Raw genomic sequence first — 16,946 nt, forward strand, 5'->3', positions numbered from 1 at the left:
CGCAGGAGACACAGGCTACCTGGGTTTGAATCCCAGCTCCACCTCATGGGAGCTTTGTGACTCTGGCCAAGCAACTTTAACTCTCTGCCTCAGTTTCCTCGCTAGAAGATGAGGGCAACAGTACCTACTTCACAGGGCCGTCCCCCACCCCCCATGAAACGGTCCGTAAGTACAGACTATATGTCCATACCTCGCCATAGTTGCAACAAACCTTTTTTATTTAACAAGAAATAAACTGTGACTGATACAGCTAAATTACAGATTACCAAGCGTGAGTGGCAGAAGTGAGGTGTGTTGGGGAAGGGCAGGCAGATCATATGCCAAATACATACCCCGACATGTCCACCATGACGCTCAGGGACAGGGCAGTCATGGAAGACTGCCTGGAGGAGACCGTTACCACACATGGGGGCCCAGAAAGCAAAACGTGACAGCGATGATGAGCATCGATTCTGCAGCTGAGAGCCAGCCCAGTCCCTGCAACCTGTGCCACCCAGGCCAGGCCAGTGACCCTCTCTGACCCCTTCCCTCATCCATAAAATGGGAAAGCAACACTGCCCACCTCCAAGCTGTTACAGACACTTGGTGAGGCCATATGCACGACGGGCATCTGAAAACACATGAGAACCAGAGTTGGCCCTGTTTCTCTAGACATACCACCCTCCTCATGGCATCTCTGCAGGCGCTTTCCCTCTGGGAGGGGAGGCACCACCCCAGGGTTGGGGCAGCTACAGTGGCCTCAGCCCGTCCTCCTGGGACCCTGACCAAACAGGTACTGTGGACGAGCACTGGGGCTCCTTCCCAGCTGCCTGACTCCATGATCCTGGAGGCTGTGAATCAGGGAACCCCCTTCTTGGTACCTTCACCCCCATCACCATCTTCTCCCCACAGCTTCTGCTCTCCCCACAAACCACTGGACTTCTGGCACCTCGCCCGCCTTATTCACCATCTAACCCAAACCACACATCGCTATCAGATCCTGGGTCATCTTTCTAAAGCTCCCACGTGTATACTGAGGCTATTCTCAGCTCAAGAATTGTCCATGGCTGACTCAAGTGGAAGTCCAAAGCCCTTCCAGGCTTCTGCAACTTGCCCCTGCTTACCTTCCTGTTACGGGTTGAACTGTGCTCCCCCACAATCCATATGCTGAAGTCCCAACCCCCCGTTCCTCTGAACATGACTGTATTTGGAGACGGGGCCTTTAGAGAAGTGATGACGTTGAAACAAGGTCATCCGGGCGGGCCCTAATGCAATCTGACTGGTGTCCTTATGAGAGGAGATTAAGACACAGACACGCACAGGGGGATGACCATGTGAGGACACAGGGAGAAGGCGGCCACCTACGAGCCAAGGAGCCAGGCCTCTGAAGGAACCAGCCCTATGACACCTCGATCCTGGACTTCCAGCTTCCAGAACCATAAAGTTCTGTTGTTGAGGCGGCAGGTCTGTGGTGCTTAGCTGGGGCAGCTCTAGCCAACTAATGTACTTCCTAAGTCCTCCCGCAACACAGAACCCAAGATCCTTGCCAGCTAAACCCTGGCTGCTGGCGGAGCTCTCACTGTTCCCCACACTCACCTCTGGGATGCCCCTCCTCCCACCACTTGGCCATGACCCACTCATCCAGTTCCCCTGTGCCCTCGAGAACAAGTGGTCTCCCACTGATACCACCTCCCGGCAGTGTCTCACCCAGAACCTTCCACCAGCAGCCTCGCGTGTTCCAGCACCACCGCTCTCCTGCCCTGCTACCTTGTCTGATTGCTCATGTCTCGGACCCTGTTATATTTCCACAGGTTTGGGGTTTGGAGCAGGAACCAGGCAGTACGTTCCTTGGGGTCAGGATCCAGCCTTCCCCCACTCCAGCACTGCTCTGAGGTGGCAGCAAGAAACATCTCTCTGGCAAGTGCACATGTGTGAGATGAACCGGGAGACAGAATAAAAGTGAGCTGTGAGCACTGGAAACAACACAAAGGGGGTGGCCTGCAACTCCCCAAGCGGCCACTATGTGGCGCCGCTGGTCTGGGACAGCCCTGATGACTGGCATTGGGCTGGAAGGGGTAAAGCCCTGAGAGCCTGGCCTGCCAACCTGCAGGCGCCACTGTCCGTGACTCATTTAGTGCTTGACTGTCCAAAGTCACTTTCCCTCTGCCGGTAAGCTGTTAGGGGCCAGAAGCCACATGCTCTTGAATTCTAGGCAGGGAAAGATGCTCCGAGCATTCTGGGTAAACCAAGTTTCAGCCTGACAGCAGCTCTGAAGATAATCCGAAGGGCTCTTCGGCTCATGGTGATGGCAGCCCCCCTATAACTTGGAACAGTCGAGTCACAGGCATGTGGGGGTGGGAGAGCTGCGACAGGCCCGGGCTGGGAGCCCAGGAAGGGCCCAGAAGACAGGCCCATGGCTGAGAGGAAGTGGATGTGGGAACCGGTCTCTGATCTGGAGCTGAGCCTGGGCCTGCAGAGGGCATCCCTGTCCTTGGCACAACTTCCTGCTGTCAGTGCCCAGAGCACAGTGTCCTGTCCACCTGGCCTGGCCAGGAAGGGCTCCAGCACTATCTGAGCAACCGTTTGCCCTTCCCCAGGCAGCACTCCATCCTCACCTCCCCACTCTCCTGGGCAAGTCCTCTCCTAGGACGTCCTCACCGCCCATGTCTCCAACCACCTGCCACCCCTCCATCAGCTAAGTCAGAATCTGTTCTTCCTTGTTGCCGATTCCCGCCAGTTATGCCTACGAATGGTCCCTTGAGCTGTCCTCTCTGTCCCTGAACACCTACTTCCCCAGTTCATTCTGCGTTGTTTATGGCAGGTGACTCACCTCTCCCTGTACCCTGAGGGCCCCTTGGATTTGTTGGGGGGATTTGAGTTGCGCTTCAAAAGGGTGGAAACAATTGGACGGCAGTGACATCATCGTGCGTATCTTCACACCATTCATAGCCTCGGATGAGATGAAGCCGAAACAATATGTTTTGTTTGGTTTAAGACCGTTGCAGCCCTCGAAGCCGGCATGCCCTGGGGATGTGGGGACTGGGGAGCCTGACTCATGGAAACCACCTGGAAATCTGCCGGGACTCCGGGTCAGTCCCAGGAGAAGCGGTTCCTCATCCTCCTAGCCGGTCCCTCGTAGCCTATGGGTATACGCCCTAGTGGGCCAAGCGCCTGGGTTCCAATCCTAGGGCCCCTGGCTCACCCTGAGCTGCTTCTCCGTGCCTCAGTTTCCACATCTGCAAGATGGGGATAACAGCGGTAGCTACCACACCAAGGACCACTGGGAGGACTAACTAAGACACCGTGAGTTACCGTGCCGGGACCACAGGTAGTAAGCAATAAGCAGCAGGAGACATGGCTTCACCGCTGTTACCAGTCACAGCTGGGGCTGCTCTCCTTCCTCCCCGAGGTCCAGCCAACACCCCAGGGTCCAGGCCGAACCTACGACAGAGCTGAGGGCTCCTCAGGAGCTAGGACTGTCCCAGGACTACTAGGCACAGGGCAGGGGTGCCCTCTTCCAGCAGCTGCTGTGGGACAAGAGAGGAAAGAGGGCCCTGCTCACATTGCCCAGGCACCGAGGAGCTCAGCTGGAGCCAGAGGGCAATCGAGGCTGACAGGGAGAGCGGCCCACAGGGAACCGCGTCCCTGAAAGGCAGGCAGGACTGGGTGCCGCTCATCAGTCCAGTTTATCCAGAGCAGCTGAGGGAAGGAAGGGCGTGACACCTCAAAGGGCCTGTGAGGACAGTGGGTGTGAGGGAAGGCCCGCCAGGGCTCCTTCTGCCCAGGTCACCGACCACACAGACCAGGCAGGGGCCGGGAGGCTAACGGGCACAGGGTCGGGCCCGGGCGGCATTCCTCCCCAGGACGCCTGAGGGGAGCAGCAGGGGAAGGGAGGGGAGAAGTGGCACCTCCTGACAAGGAGGGGGGGCTTGTGCTGTCTCCTTCCTGCTCACACAGAGCAGAGGGGGAAGCTGGGGTGAGGGAGGCCCAGCAGGAGCGACAGGTGGAAGCTTTGCCTATACCTCCCACCACACCCACCCCTGAGCTCTGGACAAAACGGGTTTCGCTCAGTCTCTCACACAAGCTCCCACCTCTGGGCTCACGCCCCAGCATGTGCCTCCCAATCCTGGTACCCAGTCACCCCTGACAGGCCTGGGGGACCGCCTTGCTCACCTCAGTACACATGGGGCCTGTCCTAGAGCCGAGAACGCTGCAGGCCTGCCCTGGCTATGCTCTGCGGAAAGCTGCGCGGGCCTGCAACGCGGCTCCTTCCACCGAGAGGTGGACCCAGGCAGGCGCACACAGCCCAGTGCCAGGTCTCAACTCACGGGATTCTCCTAGCAGCGCTATGCACAGATCACGACCGTCACCTCCATTGTGCATGGAAGGACACTGAGGCCCCGGGAGGGTACATTCTGTCCTCAGGGCAGAAAGCCAGTATGTGGCAGAGCCAGCTTCCACGCAGGCAGCCTGGCTCCACGGCCATGCCCTCAGCGCGGCAGCCTAAGTGGAACCTCACTGCCCTCCTCTCCTCAGTCCCACTAAAGGTCTCTGGGCCTAGAGGGAGTTAGAGAGGCGTCAAGCTGGCTACGCGTCCCCAACACTGTGTGATTGGATATCCCAGGCTGCCTGAGTATGTGCGGCCTTGAGGAAGTTCCTCACCCCTCCGTGCCTTGGTTTCCCGGTCTGTAAAATGGGGGTAAGAACAGTCCTCAGTCCTGTCCGTGGGCCTGCTGCCAGGATCAAACGAACTGACCTACAGACACTTCAAACAGAAACTGGCACATGGTAGGTACGAAGTGACAGATCCCGCCATCCCTCCACCTTGAGTACTGGTGCGGTTACTCGAAGGGCTACCATTTTAAAAAGTCTAAGATCACCTCAGTGAGCCCAGCACTGCTCTGCATGGCCCGACAAGGCCCCTGGGGAGAGGGAAAAGCAGGGAGTGGACGTGGAAGAACATCGCGCCTGCGTTTTCCTGCCTGGAGACAGTGCCGTTGACGCTGAGCATTAAGGGAGACGGAGCCTCCTCGTCCATCTGTCCACCGAGACAGAACTGGGACTCTTAAAGCGGACCGGCAGCCAACATGCGGGCCATCTCCCGGAAGGCCACCACTCTCCCCTCGGCAGAGCGCTCGGCTTCGAGCAGCATCCTCAGGCTCAGAAGACAAGGTCAGATGTGAGCTGTCAGTCCCCAGCAGGATCAGAAAAACAGTGACGTCAGCAACGGGCCGAGAGAACATGAGACAGACGAAACGTTCACAGGCCTGACAGTGTTCTCAGCCACGGCCAGAGCTTTCTGAAGCAGCGGAGTGAAAACTCCCTGGCAGTCTTCTCCAAAGGCGGCCTCGCTGACGTGGGTCCTTGACTTGACTGTCGTTTGGAGCCAGTGGGTGGAGGGCACTCTTCACCAGCGGCTGCAGCCCCTACGCTGCTCCCTGGAGGCTCTGAGGGCCCCAAAGGCCTTGCCGCAGCTGCTACCTCCCTGCCCGCAGCTTGAGCCTCGGGCTCTCTGGCTACAGGTGAGTGGTCGGGGTGGTGGCGGGAGGAGGGGGCAGTCACTGGAAGATGTGGAATCAGCCCGAAACCGAGGGAGGGGGGTTGCTTGTGGGCAGGGACAAAGAGAAAGAAATGCCACAGCTCGGACATCTCCCGGTCTGACACCGCCCTGGTCAGCTGGATGAGCAGTTTCCTCCCATCTGACTTAGCTAATGACCTGCTTCATCTCCAGGGCCCAGAGTGCTGTTTGCACTGGGACGTTCACAAAGCCCCGGAACAGAGGAGCCAGACACGGGCCCAGGCAGAGACACGGACATTCCTGAGCCCTATTCCAGCTGATGGAAACGGCTGCTGGCAAAATGTGGATTAACTCCATGGCAGCTGTTTCCAGTGATTTACGGCCCCTTCCGGACCGAGGCAGACACTCGCTGCCCCCACTCAGCTCCAGCTCCCAAAATGCAGCAGCCTTTTTTTGTTTTCAAGACGTTTCAAAAATAATGTTTAAAGTGCTCTCTCTGGCAGCTCATATTCTAAAAGCAGAACAGAAAATGTTAGCTTGGCCCCAGTGCAAAGATGAAGCTTCCATCGATGAAACAGTCTATATTTTAAACAAGGAGACAACTTCCCTAATCCAGAAAGGATGGCAACCAATCAAGAAGAAGAAGACCACCAACCCAACAGAGAAGTGGGCAAATGAAGAGACTCACACATAGAAGAAATGCAAAGGGCCAATAAGCGTATAAAGAGATGCTCTATCAGGGATGCCTGGGTGGCTCGGTCGGTTAAGTGTCCGACTTCGGCTCAGGTCATGATCTCACGGTTCGTGAGTTCGAGCCCCGCGTTGGGCTCTGTGCTGACAGCTTAGAGCCTGGAGCCTGCTTCAGATTCTGTGTTTCCGTCTCTCTCTGCCCCTTCCTCTCTCTCTCTCTCTCTCTCTCTCTCAAAAACAAATTAACATTAAAAAAAAAAGAGAGATGCTCTATCTTGTCAATGACGGAAGAAATGCCAATTAAGATAGGTATCATTTCCCTGGACGATGGGCACAGGAGAGTGACATTTACTCAAACTTTTTGAAGAACAATCCAACGGTACCTGCCAATGTGAGAGCAATGTTTACAAAAATCTCTCTCTGAGGAATTCTACTTCTAGGAATTAATGTTAGAGAAATATGCAAAAATCTATGTTTACTACAGCCCGGTTGAATAAAAAAAAAAAATTAAACTGGAATGTCCTTATGAGCTCAATATAATCAAGCAAATTATGATTCTATCAATCATGTGCTGAAATATTATGTTGCCACCAAAAATGAGCCAAGCAGACCTATCTCCCTCATCTTTCATGGGCCATGGAAAGAAGCCAAGATACATACTAAGTAGGGAAAAAAACAAGTTTTATGAGAACACGTGTAGTATGATTCTGCTTCTCTTCTTCTTTAAAGTACATACATATATTTGTATGTGTATGAGAAGGGTCTAGAAGGATGGATTCCACACCGTTAAAAGCAGCTGCCTCTGGGAAGTGAGTCACCAACAACCAGGGCCCTGCCTGTCGATATGGAGGGAATTCAAGGTCAGGTTTGTGCAGAGTTGGAGGTGAGCAGCACCCAGTCTGGGGATTCTTAAAGTGTGGTGGGCAGAGCAAGCCTTTCACCAGAAGCCCTACAGAGAGGAGCAGGAGGGCCTACAACCGACTGGGGGGGGAAAGCCGAATACTGCCATATTCCATTGATTCTAAGACATGTGTTTTTTCTTTTTTCTTTTTCTTAAATTTTTTCAAGTGTTTATCCATTTTGAGAGAGGAGGAGAGCGAACAGGGGAGGGGCAGAGAGAGAGAGAGAGAGAGAGAGGGAGAGGGAATCCCAAGCAGGCCCCACACCATCAGTGCAGAGCCAATGCAGGGCTTGAACCCACAAACCATGAGATCATGACCTTAGCTGAAATCAAGAGGCAGACACTTAATTGACTGAGCCACCCAGACGCCCCTAAGACATATGTTTTTTCATTTTCCATCTCTGAGGTTGAGATGTGTCTCATCATTGATGCTGTATCACAATTTAATTAGCACTTTCCCCCTATTTGTGGGATATAAACTACCACTATATCTTACCATCAGTGGTGAAATTCATCACACCACCCTCCAGAAGACTCGAGAGTTAAAGTGACATATTAAAGGCTCTGAGAAGTCCTGTGGCAAAGAACTTTCTCCAATGCAATCCCCTTTCTTCTTCCTTAATTCTCATCTTCACCTTTCTCTTTACTTACAAATGAGAATATGCTAGGGCTCCACAAAGTGTCCTCTTATGGATGTCTGCAAAAGCCCTGGTTTGAAGAGGGGCATGCTTATTTTTAAAAATTCGATATAATGACCATTTGGCAAGTACCACAGTAGCAACACTTGTCATCAAGAACCATCAATGGTTCTAAAATAGCAGGCAAAAGTATGACGAGAAACAGGGTGTCTGCAAAGGTTATAACTGCTAATTACAGAGAAAAATAGAAATGAACAGTAGAGAAACGTGACACACAGCACTCCGACCAAATGATCAGTTAACCAGATAGAACACACAGCAACGTCATGCCCTCCTGATAGACAGGATGTGCAAAGGAGGGCGCAGCATTGCTGGTGTGGCGTTCCTGCCCAAAACGCAGAATGTCAAACCGAATCCCGTTAACACTGGAAAACATCTGATAGACCCAAAGTGAGGCTGGCAAAATAAATGGGCAGGGCTCTTCCAACCTGCCCGGGTCACGGAAGACAAACAGCCTGAAGCCCTGCCCCAGATGGGAGGAGACCACAGACAAGAACGACCAGGAGAAGGGCAGCGGTGAGGAAGCTGGTGAAACTGTTAATCAATGGCATTGCTACTGAGGTGAATTCCCGGGCTTAGAGAACTGTATCACAGTCACATGGATGTTGACACAAGCCACAGCTGTGGAAGGGCATAAGGAAACTTAGTGTACCATTTTTCGCAACTTTTTTGGTAAATCTAAAATTACTTAAAAATAAAAAAAATTACACTAAAAACTGTATAATGTGAACTTAACCACAGAACTATAATAACTGATAAAAAAAAAAAAAAGGCAATGGAAACAGGACAAAAGCCTTGAGTGTGCTACATGAGGGGGTCACCCTGAAAATTCTTGTTTGGGGGAAATAAACCCAGGCGACGCATTGACAAACATGGGGCTGGGTGTTCGGGGAGGATGGAAGCAGAGGGGAGCACTGCCCTGGAGGGGCCTGGTCTCGTGGGGGTCGGAAGGCCCACAATCCAGCTCACCAGCACAAATCTAGTGCTAAACCGAAGAGAAAGAACTCAAGATTGGCAGGGTCACAACGCACATGGTGTGGTCTGAAACCACTATGCAGTGTCACCCAGAATTACGGTCTATTGAGTAAGCCTTCAATGCATAATCATGTTTCATTCTCACAACCACCCTATGAGGAAGGTGCTACTATGATTGTCCCCATTTTACAGATAGGAAAACGCAGGCTCGGGACAGTTAAATAACTTGCCTAAATGCACACAGCTAATGTAAAGACAGCATCCGAACCCAGGCAGTCTGACTCGTGACGCTTCTGAGGAGATTGCTACAGAGGTGTGGGGCCCATGGAAAGAGTACTGAGTGGTGCTGGCTCAGTTCTACAACTTCTCTGGGTCCCTTTCCTCATCTTAAAGATATAGAGAAGAGCAGCTTTGGAGGCACTGAGAGCTCAAGATCTCTTTCAGCTGGAAAGATACAAAGTGGGCCTTACATTCACACTAAAGGGTAAATGACTAATATCTGATACTTTCGGATCAACGTGACCAACAAGTATGTTTTGAGTATCCGTCTGCCCTACTATGTCTCAGGGAAAAGACGTTGAGATTTCTTATTGTGGGTGCTGGGAGACTCTGAGTGTGATGGGGGATGTGGGGCAGGTTCCTGGGAGTCTCAAGTCTGCAGGGGTTGGTCATCACAACAAGGGGAAAGAAACTCCAGAAAAGGGAGCCAGGGTCTCAAAGACAAACAGCATCTGGCTCACCAACTGGCCCTGGGGGGAAGCCCTGCATATTCAGGGAAGAAAGGACCGGCCTGGAGGAGCCATCAGAGCCTGGTGGGGTCAGTCAGGAGGGGTGGAGGGGTGTGTCTCGGGGTCAGGAGGAGACAGTGCGGTCTGTGTGCCAGCACACGAGCAAGAAGCCTGGTATCTCATCCAGAGACACTGGGCTAGACGGAGCTGGAGGGAGGCACCCGTGGGGGAAGGGGCTGCCCCTGCCTGGCTGCTATAGTCCCAAAGGCTTGGAAGGTCCAGTGAGAAGCTCTGAGGGCACAAACAGGAAAGTTCTTTCCAAGAACGGACCTGAGTCTCCTTGGGAGGCTGCAAACCAGCCACCATGAGAGCCCACTTCACTCCCGGAATCTCTCCTTGGAACCTCCAGTCCTGTGTCCTAGACTGTGGCAGAGGAAGTGAGGAATTTGGCAGAGGACTGCCAAAGAGAGGTCAGCACCAGCATGGAGGGGGCAGGCACCCCTATCAGGCCGCCATGGCAGCAGGAAGGCAAGGTGGGGAGCTGGGTGCTGGTCTGCTGTCATTCGGTCAGACCATACCAGCTCTGGGACTCTGGCTTCCGGTATAACTGCAGAAAACAAGAAGTGAGGGGACACCTGCACCCTCCCCACAAAGGGAATCACTGCATCTCCACGTCCCTGACCCAGTAAGACCAGCCCCTGGGCCCCGGCACTAGGAGGCCTGGACCTTGAGAGCTCTGAGGCAAAAGCTGAGTCTGTTTCCCCAGGGAACAGGGGCCGCTGCCCTCCGGGCACAGCCCTCAGCCTTCTGGAACGCAGAATGTGTCAAGATGGAGGCTGCTGAAGAGCAGGCTGGGGTCTGTGCATTCCCCAAGGTACCTGTCATCTCCCCGCTGCAGGTAGGCCAGGGTGGGGAGACACAAAGGAAACAGCTCTCGGGCGGGAAGAGAATGAGCAGGCCTAGGCCTGTGGGGGGCAGGCGGGGACAAGCAGTGAGCAGACGTGAGCCAGTGGGAAGTCCTCCCGTGCTCTGGGCTCTGCGGTCTCCACTGTGAGCCCGTCTGGCAGGGCCAACACCCTCAGGATTCCTGCGGGTGATACAGGGCCTCACTTCAGAAGGGGACCTCTGAGGGCTGAGGATGAGCCGGCAGGCAGGTGGGTGGAGCAGAGAGAGACACAGAGTCCCTGCAGGGCCGGATGCCCGGACAGCAGCAGAGGTGAACCCTGGCCCCAGGCCCGCACGGCAGGTGTGGCCTCTGACCCGGAGCCAAGGACAGGAGCAGACCCCACCCAGGGCGAGCAGAGGGCACGGAGATGGGTGGGGTTCAGAGAATCAGCTGCAAAATGCATCTGGTGTAGGAAGGAGGCTCAGTTTTGGAGTCGGCACAGGGCTCGACGTGAAGACTTCTGAAACCCTCCCCTCTCTCAGCCTCCACTTTCTCATTGCTGAGAGGATTCACCAGGAGGAGAGGAGGAGCTGCCCGCCCAGGGCCAGGCATGGTCCTCAGTACTATCCTCAGCATCTACCTCCTCTTGGCAGGTGACAAAGGGAGGCTCACCAGGGCACCGCCAAAATGCCACTAGGTCCAGGCCCAGGCCCCACCTAATGCCGGGAAGGTGCCTACCTCGGCCGGGCCCACAGATGGTGCTCTACCCACCATCCTGCTCTGGCGACCCTCTGCCTCGATCTGAACATGGGGTCTCTACCTGGGTCACAGGAAGCAGACGACATGAAAAATGAGGACAGTGTTTCTCCCACATGCCCCCAAGTCCAGGAGGGAAACCAGGAGCCAAGCACCCACCCAAAGCCCCCACCGCCACCCAAGCTTGTAGAAGCTGTGCCATTTGCACAGCCACCTGCTCCAGGGGTTTTCCCAGGCCCGGCCTGGTGCTCTGTCCCCTTGGCCTCAGCGCTGTGGGTCAGGCTGGCTGACACTCAAGGGAGACACAGGCAGGCAGGCACCGTAAGGCCTCCTGTGAAGCCCACTCAATACGTATGGAGTGTTTATTTGGCAGGCTGTTTCAAAACTCCAGCCTCCTGCACAAAATCAGGCTGGAAGCTGGCTGACTCGGGGCTGACAGTCCTTGGGGTGCGCTCACTCCTGTCCTCCTTGTCCTCGACTCCAGGCCCCGCCACCCACTACCAGTTTCTGCCACATGCCTCCCGCCTAGAACCTGGGCGCCCAGCAGGACCAAGGAGAGGGAGCTGACGGCATGGGACACCCAACTCTGGGCCACCCGCACTCGCTACAACGAACAGGGCCCGACCCGCTGCACACTGGCCCCCAGGGAGGTGAAGGCAACCCCTCGGTACAGATGAGCAAACGACTCAGAGGGAACCAGTGACTGCGCAGGCCCAATGAGGGGAGCTGAGCCCAGTCTGTCGGGACCAAAGTCTGTTCTTTTCCACCACCGTATGTGGCTGCTCTCAAACCGAACAGACAGGACTCCCGTTTCCTCCAGAACTCTGGGGCACAGAGCCTCAGTGACCGTTTTAAGCAGAGCTGCTCATTTCTCGGTGGAGTGGGCCCCAGGGACCTTCTGGGGTCGGTGTCACCTCCTGAACAGCAGAGGGCACCCAAGAGTGCCACCAGCTGGCAGTCCCAGCAGAGCCCCTCTCTGTGTCCATCCAGGCCTCTGCCTCAGTGAGTCCGTGTCAGGGACGGGGTGTCGGTCCGTGTCGGGGATGGCGCGGGAGGAGCAAGCAGTACACCCAGGGTTTCAGGGACCAGCAGCTGAGAGCACAGACGGATGGCGCTCAGTTCAGATCCCAGCTCTGCCCCGCAAAGTAGTTCTGTGGCCTGAACTGACAAGCCCACGCACTTCAGTGTCGAACCTTTCTCATAGGGTCACTGCGAGGGTTAAATTAGCTAAAGTGCTTCGAACAGTGCCTGGTCTGCAGGAAGGGCTGCCTCAGTGCCCAAGCCCCGACAGAGGAAGCTCAGAGAGGAAAGCGACCTGCTCAGGTCACAAGGCAGGGAGCACAGGCAGATCGGAGCCCCGAGCCTTGACCCCAAGCCCCTTCCCTGGCCTCTTCTTTCACACCCACAGGCCTGTGCGCCCCCCAGCTCCACCACACCCCTCCCCCGCTGGCCACCCTCACCCAACCGAGGCTCTGTGGGGAATTATTCCTCCAGGCTCTGAGGAATGTTCTTTTCTCTTCACTTGCCATCTAGATGACTCCATTTTCAATCCAGCTTCCCAATGGACTCCAAGAGGAGCCCTGATTAATTTCCCATAAAACCACAGGCAGAATTGCTCCATCCGTGGTGTGCACCTCCCTCTCCAGGGAGGCCTGGAGTCCCGATGGCCATCTGTCACCTCCAGAGCACGTCACCCATCACCCACAGCTGTCATCAGCTCTGAAGGGTCTCCTGAGCCCTCTGTCCCGATACCCTCCATCAGCCACTGCCCCCACCCCACCCCTGACTCCCGGGGTCAAGAAGACAAGCCTGTGTCATCCAATCACAGCCCAGCTTGCTCTCGTATTGCGTTGGCCAGTTCAGGAGCCAGCCAGAGCCTTGCCCAGAATTGCTCAGCTGGGGTGGCAGAGCCAGGCCTGGGCCTCGGAGTTTCCATCTCAAAATCTTGGCCCTGGGCGGCAAAGCAGGTGGTAGGGAGAGAAAAGGCCTGCAGACACGTGCTGGGCAATCACCACTTACTGCCCCAGCCTCCCTCCCCTCACTCCCTCCCCGTCCCCAAGCCTGCACCAGGCAATGTTTCATTTCTGGGAGGTTCCTGCACTTGGTTTGAATTGGATCCAGGTTAGTGCCATCTGTTGCCTCTGGCTAAGGGGTGTGGGTGTGACCCTGCCCAGAAACAGTCATCTATTAGAGAAACCTGTGGCCCAAACGCTCTGGGGTGGCTCACTCTGCAAGCCTAGTGACCTGACACTGCTTTGAGCTGCTGTGTGGACGGAGCTTACTGCTAAGGTCACAGGCTGAGGCCATAGCCTCTGGCTACCTGGAGGAGAAATTGTCATTCCAAGAATCATTCACCCATGGATTCCCCATGTAGCAACCCACTTCCAGGAAGGAAGGAAGGAAGGAAGGAAGGAAGGAAGGAAGGAAGGAAGGAAGGAAGGAAGGAAGGGAGGGAGGAAGGAAGGAAGGAAGGAAGGGGTCTCAGATGGACTAATTGTCCCTCAAATCTGTTCTCCCCCTTCTTCCACAGTGACAAAGCTTGCACATTGTAGCTGGGCACATGGCTGCCCAGAACAGAAAGCACATTCCCCGACTCCCTTGCAGCTCAGTTTGGGACTCAGTCCTGGCCGTGGACAGAGCATCATGGTATGGCTTCCAGGCCTTTCCTTAAAGATAACTAAGGCTGTTTCCCCTTGCTTCCTTTTCCTTAGCGCCTCCCCACCCCTTTGTCTAGATCTTAGATGTGACGGCTGGAGTCTCAGCAGCACCACTGTGGACCAGGAGGCCCACATCACAGAACCATCAGCTGGAAGAAGTCTGGGTTCGCCCTCTGGGCTTTTCCATGACACGGAAACCAAGTCCCATCTGATTTAAGCCACCGTTACTTCCGGTCTCTGTTGCTACGGCAACCCTCGCACTAACCAAATGGCCTCCCCTCCAGGCTCTGGATTAGAAGAGGGTGAGGTCTGGGAGCACGGAACCGAGATGCCACCCAGGTAGTCTGACGGGGAGCCAGGGGCTCCAGACAGCAGGCCTCCCCTGTCTGCACAGCTGACGCTGAACGTTGAGACAGAAGGCCTGCCTGGGCGTGGACCCCTCCACTCCCACACCCCCCTGTGCCACACCCACCCTCACCGAGCGGGCAGCCCTGGCCACCTCCCCTCAGCAGCCTCCCCGGGTCTGTCCCTGCAGCAGCCCAGGCTCTCCGAGGCAGACAGAGCCACCTCAGCTGAAGGACAGGACACCTCAAGGAGGTCTCCACCCAGCCCCTTCTTCCCACGCAGAAAGCTCTGCGTCACTTGGACTGCTTAAATTGCCTGAGGAGCTTACAGGGTAATCACGGCCATTTACAGTACGCTTAACAGGCTGCCTCCAGGAATAGCAGGAGTGGGGCGGAGGAGTGCCGGGGATGTGCCTCCCAGAGAAGGTTCTCTGCATCTGCAGGGAGGAGGAGCCCCCGCTCCGGGAGGATGGAAGGTGGGAGCCCGCAGTGCTTCCACGAGAACAGCCGTGGGGGGATGGGGGCAGGAAAAGGCTCCAGGAAATCCCAGCTTCTGCCCACCCTCCTGGAAGAATGCCAGCCCGGCTCGGTGTGCACGATAAGGAAAATCCAGGGCGCAGCGGTCATGGCCCACCCACAAAACAATTCCTGCTGGCCTAGGACCAAGCCTGCCTGGAGGGTTTGGTCAACACGTTCTTGCTGGCCATGGAGGGGGCTTCCCCACCCCCCAACCCTGCAGGCAGCTCCCGAGCTGATGACACCTGAGTTTGAGGTTTCTCGGACCCGGCAGCATGGGGTCTGATTCCCTCCCCACTGGGGGTCGGTCACCGGGCCCTCGCACCTGTGGCTCGGTGTGGGGCACCCTTACAACAGCACATAGGTAATGCCCATTAGAACCTGTCCCCAGGCCACACCTACACTGATCGCAGGTGTATTCGAACCCTTCACTCACCAGCTCACACCCTTTCAGTGGCTGCTCATGAGCGAGGTCCCCAACTGCACAAGGCATTCCAAGTCCCCCACACCGACCCAGCGGTCTGCAGGTCACACACAAGCCCCCCACGCTGCGGCCCTCTCCCACTCTGCTCACACGACCGCCTGACCTGGGAGCCCCAGGCTGTCCCCCTCAGTCTCGCCCACCAGGGACAGCCCTGCTTCTTGTGCACACTCACAGTCCAGGCCCAGGCTCACCCTTGACCCCAGCCCTGATTCACCAGGCATGAACACTGAGAGAGACTCCAAGATCCAGTCCAGACGCTCCAGCCCCTGCTAGGGTAACGGGAGCTGTGCCAACAGCTGCCATTCCCGGTGACACCATGAGCCAGGACCCATGCTCATCAGATGTCATCCCAATTAGCTCAACCCCAGACCCTGTGGATAAACCACTTATTACCAACATCTTACAGAAAACAAGCAGAGCTAGGTCAAGGGACTTGGTCAAGGCCACATGGCAACGAGAGCCCAGATTCAGATACAACCTCAGTCTGTCTCCCCCCAAAGCCTGTGTTCTTTGCTCTGAAAAAGCCGTCTCAGTGGTGACCTCCCTGACCCCATTAGAACGCCTCACTCTTCTCATGGACTTGACACAAGACATGGCTGCTGACCTCAACTCCTCCCGCCAACTGGGCCTTCTCATCAGGACTGGAGTCATCTCCTGTCCCTTCACAGAGTTGATATCCAATGCCCACAACTCCTGAGAAGAGGAGGATTTCTAGAAGCAAAGTTTAGCCACAATGTCCCTATGGATCTTCCTTCTCATCGGAGGGTTCTAGTGGGACCCAGGGAAACGATGCAAAGGGAAGGGAAATTGACATCATCACTGGCCATTCCAGGCCCAAGGGAAAACGGATGCTGGCATGCTGAGAGAGCCTGGCATTTGGGGGCCACCCAGGAAGCCCATGCTCTATGCCACCTGCTAAATGCCAGACACCCAGGGAAACAGGCCTCGAGACCCCCTCCAGGACAGCCACGTCCAACACCCAGCTCTTCCACAGGGCACGTTCCAACTCTCCTGGCCAAGGTCCATGACTGCTCCATACAAGGTGCTTGTTAGATCCAGGGCCCTCTGGCCATGAACATGTAAGTTAAGCTTAAGGGCTAGGAGCTAGGAGCCCGGGTTGGAGAGACCGGACTGGATGCTGGCTCTGCGACCCACAGGCTGTGTGATGTCAGTCCATCTGCTAAGCTCTCAGTCTCCACTACTGTCTGCAAAGCAGAATGACCAAGGCCACCTTCATGAGCACTGGAAGAAGGAATGTAAGAAGGCATAACCTTGCAGACGGGCTGCCTCTGGTCCGGCAAAGCCAAAGTCCCCACCGGTTCCACCATCACACAAAACAACAACGGACCAAGTCACTAGGGTTCCGGGTTCAAGGCAGCCCGGACAGGCCACACTCATGATCTGGATGGCGGGATGAATCTTCATACCTTCATACAGGCCCAGGACACAGGCAAAGCACTTTTCCTTAAAATTAAACCAGAACTCTCAGCAGGGAATGCTGGGACCAGGCAAAGAGAACTAAGTCACTGTTAACACGAATCTTTCCAAAAAAGCCCTTCTCACATAAATAAACACCTCAGGAAGGCAGTCCCACTTCTCTGGGGCTGCCCAGCCCAGGGAGGTGGGGAGAATGAGTCCTCAAGGACAAGAGGATGTGGCTGGCAGGAAAAGCTCCCGCAGCTAAGCGGGAGGCGCCTGCCCTCCAGAACAGAGCGTACCCCACGAGGTCCAGCCGCCACATTACACATCTCCATGTGTTTGATTAAAGGCCCTTCAATTTCTGTTTGTCTCCTTTGCCCAGTTACATAACTCCC

General features: G+C 55.5%; 1 protein-coding gene and 1 long non-coding RNA gene across 5 annotated transcripts in view; one reads left to right on the forward strand and one right to left on the reverse strand.

The window, feature by feature from the left end:
* ITPK1 (inositol-tetrakisphosphate 1-kinase) overlaps positions 1-16,946 on the reverse strand; it is a 179,088-nt gene that overhangs the window by 31,805 nt on the left and 130,337 nt on the right. The window lies entirely within an intron of this gene.
* On the forward strand, positions 5,000-6,573 carry LOC109274482 (uncharacterized). The gene is made up of 2 exons (XR_002083634.2): positions 5,000-5,501; positions 5,711-6,573. It is a non-coding gene; the product is annotated as an uncharacterized LOC109274482 (long non-coding RNA).

This window comes from Panthera pardus, unplaced genomic scaffold, assembly GCF_024362965.1.
Source record: "Panthera pardus isolate Hobbes unplaced genomic scaffold, ASM2436296v1 HiC_scaffold_24, whole genome shotgun sequence".
NCBI lineage: Eukaryota > Metazoa > Chordata > Mammalia > Carnivora > Felidae > Panthera > Panthera pardus.